We start from the raw sequence: 16,312 nt of genomic DNA, 5'->3' as shown, positions 1-16,312 counted from the left end.
AATGTGAGTTAACTTGATCAAAAAAAGTATCATACCAAAATGTTTCCTGTAAACAAATAATATCACATTTTCTCTTTTTAAGAAAGGTTAAAACGTTTTCTAGCTTAAACATATCAGATAACCCGTTGACATTAACAGTGCATAATTTTAATTGGAAAATTACATTGTGTAAGTAATATCTTTCTGATTATGTTTCCAGCTATTCTTGAGACGAACCTGTTTTATTTTGTATTTTCTTGTGGGCATTTTTCTCAGTCGATAGCCTTTTTCTTGTTGCATTCGCGTAGTTCATAACATTATCTTCTGATTCTGTAACAGTGGCGGGAACACTCTCCAACGGTTTTTCTTGTCTGGTGTTCTCAACATACGATTGTACGTTGGTAACTTGAGTGATTAAAACAGGCGAGTCCACTTCTACTCCGGACGCAATGGGGGTGTCGGTGAATTCAGGAAGCTTTTCTTTTTCGATATTAGTAAGTTGATTATTATCGTTAGTGCAATCTCGCGAAAAATGTCTGATCTCTCCACATTTCTGATATTTACGTTTAGGACACCTGCTGTACAAATGATCATCGGCCATACATCTATTAGACACTTTTACCTGATCATTGTGTTTTATCTGATAGAATGCAGCCTTTTTAACTGGATCTATAAGCCTTATTTGATAACCTACGGTGGTGAAGAGAAATAATAGTTTCTGACCGCCCCTGGTTATTTTTCGTTCGACCAGAACGAAATAATAATTTAACCAAAATTCCTACCTAGATCTGTCTGTCTACCGTAGAGATGATACACCTGTTGGTAACTGAATGCGTACATACCTGTATAGATACCATTAATACGTTTCCACACAATCGGGCGTTTTAGAGTGCAACCTTGTTCGATTAATTTGTCCTTAATATGATTTTCCGTTATGTATTCTTGTACTTGAAATAATGAAACAGTTACAACTGTGTCAGCAACACCAAGTACTTCTCAAACCTGACCGTTAATAAAAACATTATCATCATCAGTGTAAACTGTGGCATTGGTTACTTCTTGTTGCTCTGTCAACGTTACATTATGTTCATATATATTATTGTTTCGTTTCAAAATGTTCCTTATGAGTTTCTCGTTAACTAATAAGGCTTGTTTCTGTCTTGCAACGTCACGGAAATTCGAAAAAGAACAATAATTCGAATAGTGAGAAAAGTTTACACAAGAAATTATCGATATTAAATTAAGTGGAAGTAAACACAAAACAAACAAATCTTATTAATACTTCTTAATAAAGAAGGTAAAAACAAAATGATTTGTATTTTACAAAATTCTCTAGAAGGAATTAGCCGGTAAAAATATACCTTAAATTTTACAAGTAAGAAGTTGCTGACTCGGGTTCAAGTAAAAATGCCTAATATAACTAAATTAATATATTAATGTAATATAACCTTCTCATCGTAATCTTCCCATAATCTCGACAAACATTTACAGTTTTTCCATTAAATACAAAATAGTTATTATTTAAAGAATACGTATATATATATATAAAAGACCATGCAACGTTTCGACTTTATACTTGGGTCGTCATGATCCTTTCAGTTTTTTCTTTGGTGAAATTGAAATTAAGACGTTTGCTCAAAGTCATAATTACTTTGAGGCGAAAGGTACTAGCAGTTTAGGTAACAAGGTAAGTATAGTTATTGACATATGCGTATCACACCTGTTTCTGTAAAATTTTTGTGTGCACTTATATGTACCACTACATTCCTTTATCAATAATATTAGCATGATATCCACAGAAGCAAACTTCAAAACTATTCCAAACACGAATCATGAAGTTATCAAGTTACCAGAGAAATTAACATTTATTAATTTAATTATTGTGATGATACCTCATAATTTATATATATATGAATGTAAATCTCACAGATGTTTTCCTAACTTACATAGGATTATAGTACAACAAAAAACAGTGGGCGTGAGAGTTTTCGCTTCTTAATATTATGGACAAAAGACATTAGATGTATAAAAACTGTTTATGTATATCTAAAGAGACGAAGAGGAGTCACTGAGCGTTAATTTCCTCCCCCTCGTTGAAGTTGTAGATAATCTTTGGATTGTGATAAGGAGAATTAACTACTTAAATTATTTATATACTTCTTCAAGACCCTGGTGTGTCTATTAGACGTACTTGTGTGGTTTATTGAATTCTATAAAAACTATTAAATATAATAGTTATGTTGTAAATAATTACTTTCTGTAAGATATTTAACTTAAGCAAACCTTCTACCTTAATTTTATACCAACGTATATATGTGATATTAACATAGATTCTTAACTATGAAATTTTCAAAACATTTCACTGTACTTATTTTAAGAAACAATTAAATATGCTTGTTTTTGTTGTAGATTTAAAATACTGATTTTATTTATTCCTAAATCGTTTTAAAAAACGTTCCGATTATTGTATATTTTTCAAACTACAAATTTTGTTTTTGTTTTGATTCGAAAAACGAAGTACACGGTTTGCCTCTGCACTGTGCTATTCAGGACATACAGGGTTTTAAGAAAGGAAAGGCCTTGATGGCAATAAGAAACTTCGTTTGTTCGAAAGTGAAATGACTTATCTAACCATACATTATCTTGTTCCATAAAATAATATGTATTCTCTTATCATAATTCAGCCTCGTAATTCAAATAACATACAAAATGATAAATCATTCTTTTCAAAATTAAAAAAGTTCTATAGTTGCTACAGAAATTGTTCACAAACATCTTTTCTTCTAATATCGTATCATCAGTTGAGCTTGTACTTCTCAGTTTATACCTAAAATCATATCCTTACTGAAATAAATCCCCTCTGTGATTTAAACAGTTAGAAATAATTGAAAACTTACATGACGCGTTTTCATCAGTAAACTATGGCATTTGGAAGGTAAGTAGTGGCAATGGTATACATCACGGTAACCGAGATTGTGAAAGAACGATTGGCTAAAATCAATAAAATGCGTTTTACTCAAGTTAGAAGAGCAAATTGTTTCAATTTTATTTTAAATTATTGTGCTTTTCCTGCTTTGTGGCTAAGGGTGCCATGTAACACTCATATAAATAAATATATTCACAACCATTACTAATTGCGTTGGAACTGTACTTTAAAACTAAAATAAAAATTCATAACTTTCATTTAGATGTACAAAATGGAATAAATTAAAAGATGTTGATTGATATTAATATGAAGTTTTAATGTTTGGAAATACAAATGAATGTTTATTTTCCACATTATTTTAATTCAGTGGTACAATTTTTCCCTCGAGGCTGTTTCTGGTTGTTAGGGCGTGAAATAAATATATATTCATTTCTTATATGAGTATAAACGTAATACACAATCTATGGTAACTACACAAGGATGAATGTCTAGATACTGCCTCTTCTTTAACTACTGGTGGTGTCATTCATAAGTCGCTGTTTCTATGCAGCGCACTTTCTAATACACAAAGTTATCCCTTTTCCACTTTATCTTTCTTTCAATATTTATCAAACATCTACAGATAACGACTTTCGAGAGTTCATTTTAACAGTTCATTAATACAGAAGTTCACGGAAGATGTCTGCAAATTAATTTCAATTTGTGAATACATGTTATAAAGGGCCTCTCGTGTTCATTTAAACGTGGGCTGAATGTGTTGTCTTGGTGAAATCATACCTTATTTGGCATGCAGTGCATACAGACATAGTACCTTATCATTACCACTGTAACTTTCACCCAGCATATATTACAAGAACATAGGTTTGCGACTTATATCAAATCTTAAACATATTAACGGCAATAGAATGATGAAAGGTGTGAACTTTGCTGTCAATACACATTTTCATTGAATATGTGTCACTTACTGTAGAACATATAGCCTCTCCATTCGGTCACGTGCTTTGAGGAAATGTTGGTAATTTTCTCGTTTTTATGGACCTAAGACTGGGTCAATTTTATACGTCATTTTCACTTGCAACTCTCTACGTTTCAGCCGTGGATTCTCGAAACTGAGAAAAGATGATCGGATATATAGATTGTTACCATGATTTTAAAATAAAAACCCTTTGTTTAAGGGTATTTAAACAACATAGATTAAAAATAATTTTCTATCACTCAAGGCAATATTAAATAAAATTTCAATATCCAAAATTTATTCTTGTAAGCTTGGTACATTCCAAATGTTTAATTAAATGTCACCAAGAATTTATGGTAGAGATAAATAGTAAACATATTCAAAACAGGGTATAAATACTTGTACATCACCAGGAGATTTGCTCAAGGTTGGTGTTGTTGTCGACATTGAACGAAGGTTTCCAACAATCCCGTCTTATAAGAACTGCTTGAATGATGATAAAAATGAAAATATTCAATTTCAACATAACAATATTCAACAACAGATAATGACTTACATAAAACGTAAGAGTGGGGATAAGCCTCTTCTGACGGTTTAGAGTCAAATTCCTATATTTCTTGGGGACGTTGGTCAAAAACAAAAATGTTTCTTCAGTTATTCTTATCATGAAACATTAACTGGAAGCCTACTATATTATTAACTACATTTTTTTTAAAACCTAGAACCTTAGGGATTTTGAAGAATAGTGTATAATAATATTACAAACCTTAAGAGACATGATAAATAGTGAAGTGACAAAATCTACAATAGGCCTAATACTAATGTATTATGACAATAATATATTATAATGAAAACGTTTTGGAAAACGCATTCATACCATAAATATATGTTGTTAGATTTATAAAATGCAAGCTTCTTCCACCAAGATCAGCATTCAATCAGCGAGTATTAGCTTAACCATCAGTCTCTCGCTAGTACAGAGATAAGTCTACAGATTTCCAACGCTACAATCATGGGTTCGATTCAACTTGGTAGAATTAACAGATAGCCGCAAGTGGTTTTGCTAAATGAAAACCCACATTTCCCCTTAACCATAACGTTATGTGAGAAACGTTCGATAAAACGTAAACACTGTAGGGTAATTTGTGTGTTTCAAGAGTTAATAATATTATTTGAAGGGTAAATTAGACCTAAAATTAGCCTAAATGTTTCTCTCTTTCTTTTGGATTAATCCATCGCCGAGTATGTATTATTTATTTTTGTTTGATAAGCACTGTACAGTTTTATTATTTTCATAACATTTGTTATAGTACTACAAATATTAACAAATGAACTTTTATGTTATATTTAAACATTTATTGGATTTCTCCTCTTCAGATAATGCTGGAATAATAAATAAATTATCGAACTTTTGTCTTTCAACAAATGTAAAAATTACAAATGTTAAAACAAACTGTTTTATGCTTATGGTCAACTCACAGGCTACCTACCGACTAATGACAGAGTTGACCATAATTTTGTAACACCCCAAAGCTGATAGCGTGAGTTTTGATTGACATAGCGTTTCGGATTGAGAGTCCAGCACCGAAACCTCCAGGGCATTAAATGCCCAATGAATACATTTTATTATATCAAAGTATTTCCCAAGCAAACGTATTTGGTATAATTCAATATCAACATAGCCTATTTAATACAATTTGCATACAAAAGTGGGCCTATTTTGTATGTATCTAATATAAATGTTTAGAATCCGACGTCATTTGCGCTTGTGGATACTCAGCTAGATTGTTTGTTTGTTTTTTGAATTACGCGCAAAGCTACTCGAGGGCTATGTGTGCTGGCCGTCCTTAATTTAGCAGTGTAAGACTAGAGAGAAGGCAACTAGTCATCACCACCCACCGCTACTTATATATGTATGTTTATAAATAAAACAAAGTTTTTGTGGTAAACTCAAATTTTACTTGAAGAGTATAGGTTATCATCAACAAGAAACTTGCAGTGGTATAACACCAGACTTTGTTTGTAATATTTCTTTCTTGCACTGTCTTATAAGTACTACAGCTACATAACATTCACTGTATGGAAAATAGTTCCATTTTGTAAACATATGTGATCAGTATGTCAAAAAAACAACAACAATTCATCATACTTTTCATGTAGGGGTTGAAATATCTTTTGTGGTTAATATGGTTAATGTTAAGAGTGCAGGCCTAAGGCAAACATATAGAGTGCTGTGTAACATTTACACAGAAAGAAATGATACAATCTTTTTTTCAAAATTAACTTCTTGAGCCTTTAATAAAGCGAAATCTGGAACATTTTTTAAAAGGTTTAATCGTTTATCGAACTCAAGCTTGATCAGTATGAGTCGGTGTGTACAATCATCAATAGTGTTGGTTCATTCGATGTTTATATGGTAACCATGAATTGTCAGAAAATGTATTACTTCGTTATTTTGAATCAAGAAGAGAGACAAAACATACCTTGAAATAGGACTTATTTCCACTGTTTTTTTTATAGGTTTTCAGTTTTTAGTTTAAAGACACAAGTACTTAATCATTTAAATTAATTTGTTGTTATGTTTAACAAAACAGATTATAAAATAATGAGGTCATTGGGAATATAACAATAAAAGAAAGAGCGAGATTGTTTATTTTATATCCTTTATACAATTTTGGATTCTTTAACAATTATCTTTAGCTAGTTTGTTTTGGAATTTCGCACAAAGCTACTCGAGGGCTATCTGTGCTAGCCGTCCATAATTTACCAGTGTAAGACTACAGGGAAGGCAGCTAGTCATCACCACCCACCGCCAACTCTTGGGCTACTCTTTTACCAACGAATAATGGGATTGACCGTCACTTTATAGCGCCCCCACGGCTGGGAGGGCGAGCATGTTTTGGCGCGACCCCGCGACCCTCGGATTACGAGTCGCACGCCTTACGCGCTAGGCCATGCCAGGCCCTCCCAATTTAGTAGTGTAAGAGTAGAAAGAAGGCAGCTAGTCATTACCACCCACTGCCAACTCTTGGGTTACTCTTTTACTAACGAATAGTGAGATTGACCGTCACAATATAACACCCCCACGGCTGAAAATGGCGAGCATGTTAGATGTGATGGGGACTCAAACCTGCGACCTTCGGAATACGAGTCGAGTGCCTTAGCCACCTGGCCATGCCGGGTCCTTGTCTAAGTTGAGCTAGCTAACCAAGTTATCTACGAAACATATTTCATAGGGTTATAAGCTGGCGTATTTAAATATTTATACCACATCTATATATAAAAAACAGCGAAAGAGAAGTATTTCAAAACCATAACATCACGGTAAGTAAAGTGAACCGATGCCTAAGGCACTTTTATTAATTTCTAATTAAGATTTAAGATTAACCAGATACTTAACTTATTTTCGTCTATAGTTGTTTTAAATATGAATAACATTATGCAGATTCTTGTTTGCACTATCATATTTTAATCTTTTCCTTATTTTTCTGATGTTACATTTAATATAATATTTACTTCTTGTTCGCTCTTTTGTAAATATTGTGTGTGTGTTACCTTATAGCAAAGCCACATCGGGCTATCTGCTGAGTCTACCAAGGGGAATCGAACCCCTGATTTGTAAATATTATATCGCTGAGTATAAAAGCTATTATAAGAGAAGAAAATAATGAAAGGCAGAATAATGTTACCAACCTTCGTAAGAAGTAATAAGTTTCATAGAATGCACGAGTTATGAAGCGTTTAGTTAGAATAGTTTGAAACTAGATTCAGGTTTATTCTAAGTTAGTTTTTAATAGCAAATGTTGGAGTTTATCGCATGTATGGTTTTATTCTTCAGACTACAAACTTTTCTATCACATCAATTTGAGGTATAAATCAAAAAGTAGTTTTTTTTTTAATTTCGCGCAAAGCCACATGAAAGCTATCTGCGCTAACCGTTCCTAATTTAGCAGTGTAAGACTAAATGGAAGTCAACTAGTCATCACCACCCACCACCAACTATTTTACCAACGAATAGTGGAATAAACCGTCACATTATAACGCCCCCATGTCTGAAAGGGCGAGCATGTTTGGTGTGAAGGGGATTTGAAATCGCTCCCCTCGAATTACGAGTCGAGTGTCTCCACCACCTGGCCATGCCGGGCCCTATTAAAAAGTAGGAACACTTCTAAAAATATTACAAACTGATACTGAAGTCACAGAACTCAGAATGAAGTACAGTAACAATTATATTTATTTAATAATCAATAACATTAACAATTTATTTGAACATAAACGCATCATAAATTTCCTTAGCATACTATTATTTGTAAAAAAATGAATTACATTGGTATTATAGCAATATTAGTTTGGGGATTTACTAAATACACCAAGGAGAACACGAATCAATGAACACGAAAATGGTCAATGTAGTTACCAATGTCGTAAACAACGACCTTCATCCTTAGGGTGACGTGACAGACAGCTGAATGAAGTTGTGAACACGGGAAATTTGCATATTTGCCGGTAGATGGCAGCAGATAACCTTTGCTAATCTATAACCCATTTGGGTTGAAAAAATATTTTACATAGAAGAGCGAACAACGTTCCGACCTTCTTCGGTCATCGTCAGGTTCACAAAGAAAGAGGTAACTGACCGGAAGCTGACCACATGTTTGAAAGAGGTTGTGTAACTGTGTGTCGAAATGTAGAGGGCGGTATTAGATGTTTGAATATATAATTTTATTTATTTTATTATATTAATATAGGTATAAAGGCGTTCCTTTATATTGGTTTATTTTGGGTTTAAATTGTTGTATAAGTAAGGCTTCTTTAATTTTACGTTTGTTTATGTTTGTTTCTTTATTTAGTATTTGAGTGTTTTCTATGGTTATGTTGTGTTTATTTGACTTGCAGTGTTCGAAAACGTGTGAAGGTGACTTTTTTATGTTCTTTGAATCTGGTTTCCATTTTTCTACTTGTTTCTCCAATATAGAAGTCGTGGCAGTTATCACATTGTATTTTATAAATAATGTTGGTGTGGTGTTTGTCAGTGTAGTTTTTACATAGTATAGACCTCAGTTTTGTGCCGGGTTTTTGAATAAATTTGGTATTAACTGGAATGTCATATTTTGTTACTAATTTTTGCCAAATGTTGGTTATTTGTTTGCTGATGTCAGGAACATATGGTATACAGCAGTATATGGTTTCGTGATTTTTTGATTCGTGAGATATATTTACTTTAGTTGGTTGATTTTGCTTTCTGTGTAGGTGTGTGCGTATAATGTTTTCTACGGTTTGTGGAGGAAACTTATTGATGTTGATGAAGTATTGTTTTATTTTGTCGAATTCGTCGTTAATTTTATCTGGTGAGCATAGTTTTATGGCGGCATAAATAGTCGCCTTCACACGTTTTCGAACACTGCAAGTCAAATAAACACAACATAACCATAGAAAACACTCAAATACTAAATAAAGAAACAAACATAAACAAACGTAAAATTAAAGAAGCCTTACTTATACAACAATTTAAACCCAAAATAAACCAATATAAAGGAACGCCTTTATACCTATATTAATATAATAAAATAAATAAAATTATATATTCAAACATCTAACACCGCCCTCTACATTCCGACACTCAGTGACACAACCCTTTCCAAACATGTGGTCAGCTTCCGGTCAGTTACCTCTTTCTTTGTGAACTTGACGATGACCGAAGGAGGTCGAAATGTTGTTCGCTCTTTTATGTAAAATATTTTCTGAACCCAAACGAGCCGTTTTTGCATATATAAAGACCAAAAGGTTTGTGGTATAGACAAAAACATATGTATGCAGCCTTTTGTATAAACAACTATATATATATTATAACCATAAATGTTTAAGCCATAAACATATATAAATATATATATACACACACACATAATAGTCTCTGGTATACAGAAGTTTATTCATATTAACTTATTAAACGAAAATTCATATGAACTTAAAAGTGTGTCCTGTTTCAGGGCTGTTGTATTTGATACAAACCATGTATACTGTCGGGCGAATTGCAGTTAACATACGCTGGGGGATGAATGTTAAAACACACACACACATTCATCAGTGGCTAGTATATATATATATGTATCTGTGTTCAGTGGTCAGTTGGCCAAAATGGCCATTAACTTAATTAACTTCTAAATACGTAGGGATATTATGACCGAGTTTTGTTTTCCTATTCATTTATTTGCCTTATGAGCAAGGAATAGATATCCTAAGGAAACTGTCATAGTATATGCAATTTCAAACTGTGACTTACAATTTTAAATTGTTTATAGTCCGAAACATACCAAAATATTCTGTTTGTTTGTTTGTTTTTGGAATTTCGCACAAAGCTACTCGAGGGCTATCTGTGCTAGCCGTCCCTAATTTAGCAGTGTAAGACTAGAGGGAAGGCAGCTAGTCATCACCACCCACCGCCAACTCTTGGGCTACTTTTTTACCAACGAATAGTGGGATTGACCGTCACATTATACACCCCCACGGTTGGGAGGGCGAGCATGTTTAGCGCGACGCGGGCGCGAACATCCAAAATATTCTTAAATACTGTTTTTTTACGTGACCATCCTCGAATAAAAAATAATTATTTTGATTTGTTTGATAATACGTGTTTTTTCTATTGATACATTTTTCACCTCTTCTGATTCGTTAGTCGGCCCGACATAGCCAGATGGTTAAGGCATTCGACTCGTAATCTGAGGGTCACGAGTTCGAATCTCGGTCGACATCAAACATGCTTGCCCTTTCAGCTGCGGATATGTCATAATGTGACGGTCAATCCCACTATTCATTGTTAAAGAGTAGCCCAAGAGATAGCGGTGGGTGGTGATGATTAGTTGCTTTCCCTCTAGCCTTACACTGCTAAATTAGAAACGGCTAGCACAGATAGCCCTCGCGTAGCTTTGCGCAAAATTCAAAACAAACAAACAAATTAACAGTTCTTTAGTATCAATAGAGTGTGATGCATAGGTTCTCGTGCATATCAGATCATATCATTATCGCTGTAAGTATAATATCATCACGTGCTTCTAATTCTACAATAAATTTGTTTTTTTCCATTCCACTTATCACATTGGTTTTCTTAGAAATTATTTCGGAAGTTGCTCCACACGTATTCCAATTTTCGGTTTTTAAGTACTTGTGTTCTGAAGATTTAGTCCCTGTAAGATAGCTTACTTCTCTTTATTACGTCTCTACAAAGAAAGTTTCCAACAGGGATATTACTAAGTTCGCCTGATAGATTGTTTATACCCAGACGTAAGTCTACTTTAGCAGATGCAATACCTCTTTGATAAAGAATAAAAATGTGGACAAACATCGCAGGGAATTAGGTAACTGTGTCATGACGCACATGAGATACATGTAACGACCTGCAGATAGCTAAATTCTAAATCTACAAGTAATTATATTTATTTGCTATTAAGCATACAAAACTACACAGTGGCCAAGCGGATATCGAACCTCGGTTTTCTACGTTATAATCTACCAGACATACCGCAGAGTCACTTGGGGAAAGACAACAGTTAGAACTAATGCATTTATAGACATTTAAAGGTATATTATAATGTATTTTTGTAAACTAAATTAAAATGTGTGTTTTCCTATAGCAAAATCACATCGGGCGATCTGCTGAGCCCACCGACGGCAAACGAACACCTGATTTTAGCGTTGTAAATCCGGAGACATACCGCTGTACTAGCGTAGAGCCTAAATTAAAAGAATAGCAATTAAAGAAATTGCACTCCCCCATCCCTTTCCGGGATTTTGAAAACTCAGAAAATCCTTCTAAAATCCGTAATCATGCATCACTTGTAGTGTGATGATGATTCTCAGCCATAATGTACTGATGAAATTTGATACAAATTCGATCACACTTCACAAAGTTATTAACCCCAAGTTGCAAAAATATCCTATCTTCCAATTATTAAAAAAAAAAAAACTTCGAAGTTATCCAGAATCTTGATCTTGATTTTTATGTGATTAAATTTAAGAGGGGCTGTCCCAAACTGATTTGTCAGCTTGTTTTATCTTTCTATTAGTTTTAGAAAAATACAGATACACACACACGGACCCGATTGTAATACCTTCGCCCCAGAAAGAGAAGGGTCAAGGATAACGATATATAATTATGATATTAATAACATTATTCCTTACTTAATATCGTTAGGATATAATATTTCTAACTATCTTTCTCTAATAATTTTTAATCAAAAAGCATTTTTCCAAAGCTCTTTAAAATCACTTTTTAATGAAAATCATGCGAATTAAACGAGTTTTTGTCATAGACAAGAAACTATTAAACTCTGTAGTCAATGGCCTTAAGACACTGAGTACCAAGGAAAAAATCGATAAATTAATCTTGGCCAGCAGTCCTTGGCATTTGACCAGAAATAACTGTACAGTCTGACTCTACTAAAATAAACTGGATTAAACGTTTTTACGCGTACTTTATATTGCCCTTGACGACTTTCATGTTTGGTTTTATTCATAGCTTCTGTAGTCAAATTTATACTTTCGTCATTGACAGTACTGCTTAAAAATTAATAAACTATCACAGATTTAAATCGTGTATTTTTATAACTTAATATTTCTGTTTATAGGTTAGATAGCACATTTTTAGCGGCATCTATTTCTATATATTAAAAAGATTTATAGCATGTTTCACAAGAATAGTGAACACGTAGCACACTGTTAACACGATGTATTATTAAATATTACTAGGTTTATAGTATTTTTTACAAGATTACTTAACACAGCACATTGTTAACACCGTGTATTATTAGATATGAATAAGGTTTATACTTTGACAAGAATAATTCACGCATAATACACTTTTAACATCATGTATTATTTGATACTAATAAGGCTTACAGTATGTTGCACACAATTACTTAACATACAGTACACTGTTTACGCAATGAATTGTTAAATATTAATAAGAGTGATGTCCATTCTTGACTTTCAACTCTAAGTGTGAGGATGGTTCATTCTACTACAAAATAAACATTTTAATTTTGTATCTATCTTACATTTGTATCTGAATAATGTATGTATAATCCCCCATCTGGGACAGCAGTAAGTCTTTAGACTTACAACGCTAAAATAAGAGGTTCGATTCCACTAGGTGGACACAGCAGATAGCACGATGTAGCTTTGCTATAGGAAAACACATACACACTCCTGTATTGTAAAAGACCAATTTATAACAAAGTAAAAAAAAATCTTTTATTGACATAGACGGACTGTCATAGTTTTTATAATTATTATCGCACTGTACTCTGTCGAAGTACGTGAATACCTTAAAGCAGTTATATAAAGTAACCATTATAAATGCAACTTCTCGAAATGTGCATAGATAAATACTTACAGAAAATCGGACTTTATCACTAGAAGGCGCTAATAGTTATCTGAATGATTCGCTGTTAGTTTCGCTCACAGTATTATTGTTGAGTTCAAACAATTTGTGTTGCTTCGAGCAGTTGGTCGATGTTTAGTTCTATCTTGAACTCTTCTCGTGTACTTGTTTGTTTTTGTTTATTGTTTCCACCGTCAGACGGTTTACCTCGAGCATAAAAGTTAACTATTTGGCTTAAAACGCTTTCTTAGACCTTCCTCAGCGTTATCCGTCGGTCTATCTGATTTCACATATGTGTACAGTAAATTGTGAACTAGCTGAGTCTGTTTCCACGTGAAAGAAAAGTTCAATGCCACACGTGGCATGAGAACTTTTGTGACGTGAATATCGTTCGTGTGCTGTAGCTCAAAACAGTAAAAAGGATGTCTTACGTCTTCACTATGAAACCTGAATTCTTTACTAGTATTCTGTATGTTTTTGTTTTAAGTGTCTCAGTTTCTAAAGCTTCTAGTTGTACCATCAACACCTAAAGAAACATCTTATCTCTTAGTAAAATTGTTAAACGACATCTTATACAAATTAAAAATGAGTTCCCTCCTTTATAAACCTTCAAACTCAACCTCTTAGTATGTTACAAACCAATCTAACCACTATCAACACTAAATATCAGTTTTCTCCAAGTCTTCATCAAGGATCAGATTAACTACAAAAATTCGCTAGCCTCGTCATTACGTTTAAATTCAGATTTATCTTTATCGACCCTAAACGTAGCTTTTCATTTATGAGTTACCTTTACCGTTATCAAAAGTAAGTCACATGTATCCAGTGATATGTTAGAAGTTAGCATTGCTCTTATACGGCCCGGCATGGCCAAGCGTGTTAAGGCGTGCGACTCGTAATCTGAAGGTCGCGCCAAACATGCTCGCCATTTCAGCTGTGGGGGCGTTATAATGTGACGGTCAATCCCACTATTTGTTGGTAAAAGAGTAGCCCAAGAGTTGGCGGTGGGTGGTGATGACTAGCTGCCTTCCCTCTAGTCTTACACTGCTAAATTAGGGACGGCTAGCACAGATAGCCCTCTAATAGCTTTGTGCGAAATTCAAAAACAAAACAAACAAACAAAGCTCTTACACTTTCAAATATCGGCGCTTGAACTAATACATTAAGAATTGGATTCACCCTTATAAACACTAACTACCACCCCTTTATTGTTAAAATAAAGTATCAACCTCTCTAGTTATTCTCAAAATTCTAAACATAATCATAACACAGCATAAAAAAGTTGTTCAAAATTAGAAATACGTTTGCGGTTTTACCAATCATTTCACATACAAATATTGTTCACTAATGTTTAATTACAAGAATATGACACTGAGGTATAATATCACGAGAGTATACAAAAGTCGTTTGTATTTTATGAATTCATTCCAAGTTAGATCTCTGATTTGATATCGTTAGTTTGTACTTCGCAGGTTTCTTTCTTACCTCACCACCTTTGGTCTTTCTTACGAAGTACTTGTTTATTTTCCATACATTTATAAGACTTCTGTTTCATCATAAAATAACCAGGTTATTTGCGCCATTTAACTGACGTAACATACAATATGAACATACAACTTTCATATTTTCATGATGTTACAAAACACGTCGATTCTAATAAGATTAGTATTACAGGTCGCGCCATCTACTAAATGATATGCATATTTGACAACATTACGCAATCTGTACAATTGCGTGAAGCTCCCGCTGATTTAGGGATAGATCAGAACTATTATGTTAACTGATTAGAAATACTTAGCAATACATCAGGACTGTTATGGTAACTAATTACTCAGTAATAGATCAGGACTATTATGTTAACTGATCAGACTCACAATTGGATAGGTTTGTGTCATTATATTGATCAATCAGACCCTAATAGATAGGATGGGACTATTATATTAACTGATCAGACTCAATAATGAATTAGGTTGTGACATTTATATTAACTAATCAGACTAACTAATGGATAGACTGGACAGGTATCACTAGGTGTCTAGAAGATTTCTAGAACGGACCCATATGTATCTTCAGAAATTTTTGACATTTCAATTTGTTGATCATGATTTTCAATTTTTATTTTTCAAGACGCCAACTAGGAATTACGGGCACGGTCAAATAGAATCTGAAAACGTGCCTATTTCTACCCATGCCTCTGTTTCGACACCTCACTATGAAAGGAAATAAAAATTTGATCATTATCAATTTAAAAAACCGACTTCCCTATATCTGCTGATATAGAGGTATATACAGCAGTAACGCATTTACCAGAGATAAACTAGTCTTCAGTGAATCATTAAAAATAGTGTTCAGTTTACAAGTGTTTGAATCTCATCAATTACAAATATATAATTACTGCAATTTTAAAAACGCAGTGACAGAAGATGTCATTTACGTAAGATACAGCTGTGGCTGACCACAGTGACTGTGTCAATACTAATTGGTGCGACAAAGCCAGTACGACCTATTAGCGTACGTTAAACATCTTGGAAGTATACCGCTTATAATTGCCATGCAGAGTAGGGTAGCAAATACCAAAGGGTGTTAATTTAGTGTTATCTATTAGGCTAAATGTTAGTTTTAGTTACGTCACACATTTTTCGTGATTTTTTGATATTTTTATGTTTTGATAAATATTACACAATGTATATCAATGGTGTATCTTGGCCGACGGCTGTGAATTATTGCATTATTATTGGCATTAGTTACGTATATTTATAATAATATAAAATTCTGCATAAGTAATATTTCTGATAAAACATAGATACCTCTTATGATATTAAGTAACGCCTCCATCAGTATAGTTGTACGTAATTTCTCTGATGATATATATACACATATTTAATATCACCAATACTATGTTAGCATTCTTAAGTACTAACGACAATACAAATGAAACCTATTAAATAATTATTTCTTATAATAATTACGTTTATCTTCATGTAATATTTTTTGTAGTAAATACAATACATTATTATGTTCTTGTTTTTTTACAGTTTCAATTTTTATTAAAATGTAGAAAATTTGTGACTTTATT

The 16,312-nt window shown here is 33.2% G+C and overlaps 1 long non-coding RNA gene across 1 annotated transcript; it reads right to left on the bottom strand.

Moving 5' to 3' along the window:
- Positions 1-2,853: 2,853 nt before the first annotated feature.
- On the bottom strand, positions 2,854-4,347 carry LOC143243320 (uncharacterized). Its single transcript, XR_013024252.1, has 3 exons — positions 4,260-4,347; positions 3,871-4,014; positions 2,854-2,970 (listed from the first exon to the last, which is right to left on the bottom strand). It is a non-coding gene; the product is annotated as an uncharacterized LOC143243320 (long non-coding RNA).
- Positions 4,348-16,312: the final 11,965 nt, after the last annotated feature.

Source organism: Tachypleus tridentatus, unplaced genomic scaffold, assembly GCF_004210375.1.
Source record: "Tachypleus tridentatus isolate NWPU-2018 unplaced genomic scaffold, ASM421037v1 Hic_cluster_2, whole genome shotgun sequence".
Classification (NCBI taxonomy): domain Eukaryota; kingdom Metazoa; phylum Arthropoda; class Merostomata; order Xiphosura; family Limulidae; genus Tachypleus; species Tachypleus tridentatus.
Note: the sequence above shows the minus strand (reverse complement) of the source record. Positions and strands in the feature narration are given on the sequence as shown.